The sequence below is a fragment of the Xenopus laevis genome, chromosome 2S, assembly GCF_017654675.1.
Source record: "Xenopus laevis strain J_2021 chromosome 2S, Xenopus_laevis_v10.1, whole genome shotgun sequence".
NCBI lineage: Eukaryota > Metazoa > Chordata > Amphibia > Anura > Pipidae > Xenopus > Xenopus laevis.
The window spans coordinates 74,091,035-74,096,223 of NC_054374.1; the positions used below are offsets into that span (position 1 = coordinate 74,091,035).

At 36.9% G+C, this 5,189-nt stretch overlaps 1 long non-coding RNA gene across 1 annotated transcript; it reads right to left on the bottom strand.

The window, feature by feature from the left end:
• Positions 1-362: 362 nt before the first annotated feature.
• LOC121400596 lies at positions 363-5,189 on the bottom strand. The gene is made up of 2 exons (XR_005965843.1): positions 3,499-5,189; positions 363-3,371 (listed from the first exon to the last, which is right to left on the bottom strand). It is a non-coding gene; the product is annotated as an uncharacterized LOC121400596 (long non-coding RNA).

Genomic DNA, 5,189 nt, shown 5'->3' on the forward strand with positions numbered 1-5,189 from the left:
GGCAATATCGGGCAGATCCGATCGTGGGCCCTAGGGCCCAACGATCGGATCCTAGCATTCGGCATACGGGCGGTGGGATCGCGGGACCGCATCAACGAACAGATGCGACCGCGATCTGACGGGATTTTTAAACCCATCCGATCAAGATCTGGCCGACTTTCGGCCAGATCTCGATCGGGGAAGCCCGTCGGGGGCCCCCATACACGGGCCAATAAGCTGCCGACACAGTCTGTCGGCAGCTTTTATCGGCCCGTGTATGGCCACCTTAAGACTTTGTTAATCTGAGACAACTGGACTTTTTTGTAGGTTTTTTTTTTGCCTCTCTCCAGTCTGGTTAGCTTAATTGTGAGGCTACATTTTAATTCATTAGAGCCCTTAAAAAAAAGAATGACCTCTGAAATTGCACCCCCCATACAGTATTCATTGATTCCCACTAACCAAAAAATAAAACTTAACGTTCAATGGTATTCTACTTGACCCTGCACACCATTTGTTGTTTCTCATTTGGTGGAAGGTGCTTCCAAATTCACAAACTTGCAGATTTTAATTTATTAAAATACTGCATATCACTTTCTATCCAGAGTCTCTCCTGCTCTTCCTAAGTGTCATTCAAGCCACTTCTCAGTTGTTAGGATAAGTATGACCCTAGCAACCAGATAATGGTATAAATTCCACAATGTAACCTACAGGAGAAAAACCCTAAAGAATAAAACAAAACAAAATTATTACATACCACTAAATGTTAATTTAGTTGTATATAATGCAGCCTAGATCAAATTTTTTGATAAAATAATCAAGCATCTGGTAATAGAGCATTCTATAGCAAAATAATATTAATGCAAGAAAAGTAGTAACAGAGATATTGATAATTCACACCAATACAAAATATGCATCAAATATTCGTCACATTATTGTCAATGACTTGTGTTTTAAAATACACAATCTACATTGTGCACAAATGTAAATCATCGTGCTTTAACTTTCTTACAGAATTCCTATATCAAATCATGGGCATAGTTTTGACAATCAAAATGTATTTCCTGATCAGTGAATGGGCAACAAAATAATCTGGTGTCCCCATTTTTCCTATAAGAAATATTATAAAAAATATAATATATAAAAAAAAAAAGTTGTACTCCGCAGAAAAATTACAATAGGCAGGGTGCAATATTTTGTTTAAAGTGGGGGGTATGTTTTAGTAGATTAATGCACAAAATATGTCATAATGACTTTAATATATTGATATATTCAATAATGAATGAGTGCAGATGATCTCTTGACTTTGCCTGTATAACTGTTGTGGTTAAACTTATTGCAGCATCACCCAGCTCCTCTCTGTACCTGCTCTGCCACGCCATTTTCTGAAGTGCACTATCTTATTGACAGGAGAGGTTGGAGAGGCACATATTTATTTCTTTTCCTCCCACCCTCTGATCCAATTTTTTTTTTCTTGGGAGAGAAGTGGTCAGCTCCATATTGTAGCTCCCATCAGTTCCAGCTACAGTCCGAGTGGTGGCCAATAAAAAGGGTGAACATTTGGAAGCTTTAAACTTAAAAATCAAGTTACATGTAGTCCCTGTAAACTAAGTATGCAGAATGAAGCAGTAGAATTCTTAATGAATCATATGAAATTGAGTGTAGGATTAGCCAGACCCGTTATAACTTAGTTGGTTAGCTTCAAAATACTGCAATATTTTGAAAACAATCCATTTTGTTTAAAAAGGAGGGCATTTTTAAGTAGCTCAATGTACAAAAGGGTTTATGTAATAAAAGGCACGAAGATTGCCGTCTGCAGTAACATATAGCAAACAACAAGCAGAATTTCCTGGTCACCGATTTATATTCAAACATCTTCTTGATTGCTATGGGTTACTGCTCCTGGTCAGACTTTGTGCTTTATATTATTACATATGGGGGATAATGTTTAATGTCCTTAATATATTTAAACTGGGTGAGTGCAGTGGATCTCATCTTAGTAAAGCATTGATGGGCGAATTTTGCCCGTTTCGCTTCAGCGAAAAAACTAGTGAAACACGAATTTTGACGCCGGAGACAATTCTGACACATATTAAGGTCAATGGGTGCCAATTAATTATATTTTTTACCCCAGGGAGGGAATTTGCCCGAGAATTTTCGCTGCATTTGCAGGTGGCGAAATTCATCACAAATTTGCATATGGCGCATAAATTCATTATGTACATTATTATGGATGGAAAAAGGGACCACTAGTCTGACCTGCAAGTTAAATAGTTCATGTAATACCCATAAAATTAAATTGGGGGATTCTGAGTGTTCTGCCACCTAATGCACAGAGCTGGAAAATGCTCATACAACAAAACACTTACCCCCATATGTAATAAAAGTCACTAAGTTTGCCCAGTAGCAGTAACCCAGAGCAACCAATAAGAGGTTTGCTTTTAAGCAGGTGACCAGTAAATCCTACCTGCTGATTGGTCGCTATGGATTACTGCTCCTGGGCAGATTTAGCGCCTTTTATTAAATGACCCCTTAGAGCTGGCTACTTTGCCACTGCCCACAGAAGGGGAATTTCCTCATAAAAGCTGCCATGATTTTATTCTACTTCATACAATGGGGGGTTTTAAAATTGTTCCATAATTTGGGGACCTCAATATAGTCCAAAGCAATGTTCACAAGGTATCTCCTTACCTGCAGAATTACCCATAAGATTGTTTTTATTCTAAAACCATAAAACTATGAAGTAGACTGATGTTGTTTGGTTAGGGGAATCTCATAAGGCCAGTATACAAGGAAAGTCTGTATGTGAACATTACATTCTCTGGCTCATTTACTAATGCAAGGTTGATTGCAAATGTCAAAAGCAAATGGTATTCTCACAGGTACTTGTATCAATTCATGTTCCGGTATACTTGTGTTTTGCAATAAATTTGTTTGTATCAACTTTGCTGAACAAAGTATAAAATGCACAGATTCAAGGTGGTCTTAAATTGACACCTGCCTTGAGGAAGTCTTAGTCCAGGGTTCCCTTTGTGTGTTGTCTACAAAAATACAACTGACTTGCACCAAACTAATCACAAGCCAATTCCGTTTAGGGCACAGCAAACACCACACCAGAAATTACAATTTCCCCCCTCATTGATGCAAGCATAAATTGCAAATGCTTTACCAATGCACACTCAGAGTATATTCTGGCATTCTGCTAAATAAAGCTGCATTGGATAGCATTTGAATTATGCACCTTGCTCTTGCTTCATAAAGGAGTACATTTTAAGTGGTGTTTAAAATAATCTTAATATGATGTATGGAAACTTTATTTCATCTTCCTCAACTCAGGCAGATGCACTTACCTTTAGCACTTTAAGATCCCTCAGAGAAATAAGAAGTTACATGACCTGTAATGTAAAAAGCATGGAATAGGTAATTCTTCATTTTTGTACTGAATCACTCATGAGAAGTAAACACATTAAAAGACAGAAAGCACTGAATATCTTTGTTCTCCCAGATACAAATCATATTTACCAGCTGGCTTCCATGTGATTCTTTAGACTTCACTGAGTAAAACTATTCTTTCCTAGAACATTAAGAAGAATGCCATGTGGTGAATAGGTGAACTTTTAATTTTTAACCTATACATGGAAATTTATATTTCAACATACTCACCTCTCTTTTTCATAGGTATCTAAAATATATTATAAACAAGGAAAGAAATGGTCAGTTCATTCCTTCTCAGTGCCTACAGATCAGTTATACCATTCTCCCAAAATGAGTCCCAGATATAAAACAGAAAAATGGTTAGGGATTTCCAGAAGGCAAGTCTGCATGAGGTACAGGCAGCTCATTGGTTTCTATTAGGGATGCATCGAATCTAGGATTCAGCTAAGATTCTGCCTTTTCAGAAGGATTCCAATTCAGCCAAATCCAAGTGTCTGGCTGAACCCTATCCAAAAACCATGTGACTGTGTCACACATACAAGTAAAAAGCTTGTGTTAGTTTCCCTAATTTACATATGCAGATTATGGTTCAGTATACAGCAGCTTATTTCATAAAGGATTTGTTTGAATCCTAAAATAGTGGATTTGGTGCATCCCCAGTTTCTATGCTTTCATGAGAATACTAAACCACAAAAGCCTAGTTTGACCTTGATTGGCAATCAGTTTGCACAACATTGAGGGGACTATTTATTATGCTGTGTAAAAAAATAAAAATAAAGGTATATATAAGGTAATATATCAAGGTGTGTTTATTTTACACCATGTGAATGCCAGATTTGCTGCTGTTATTTTACACTTCTTCAGACCACTGTAAGCAAGTTCCCGCAGATGTTGCTCAAAGAGAAAGTGTTAAAAAAAAGAAAACAATTACGCCACTGTTTACACAGCGATGCCTAGCAATGTGTGGCAAATTATTCCGCCATTTGTTTACACCACATAATAAATCTTCCCCCTAATAATAAAAAGGTTTCATTTCTTTCAGTCCCCATCTAATTCATGCCAAATCTTTTTTTAACACTTTTAACTCTACCCTAATAGTTATCCAATTATTCAATCTTTCTGAACAACTTACTTGGATTCCCAGCTGGCCTACACTTTCAAGGAAACATGTCTCCGATGCTGCCTGAACAAGTCTGCTGGCCACTGCCTCCATGCAGCTCTATGCCTTAGCAGTTCTTCATACTATTTCCCCCAAATTATTAACTCAGCTTTACCATTATTCTATTTTCCTAGGTTACATTTGGTGTATGAGAGCCTAAGGTTTCTGGCAGAAAAGTGGTTAATGTTGACTCCTAGCTGGTTAATTTAATGGTACATGTCTAAATCATAGTAGGTGTTGAAGCTAATGCTGGTTTTTGCATGGAAATAGTAGAGTAGATGCCTGGAGAGAACATGGTCAGTGAAGAGGTGGAATATAGCCAAGTTATCTGATTGGGAAAGAAGTTGATGTTGGATGATGAATTATGGTTAACAAGTTGATATTTTGTATAAGGTCCTGGGGTGAATGTCAGATGTAAGACAAATATATTTTGTGTTACCTTGTGAAGAAAAAGTACCCAGTCCAAATTTTCTTGTGTGAAACAAAATAGAGGGAAAGCCCCATTTAATGCCATTTTTGTGATCCTGGCAACTTGCCTACCATTATGGAAGCATATATATATATATATATATATATATATATATATATATATATATATATATATATATATATATATATA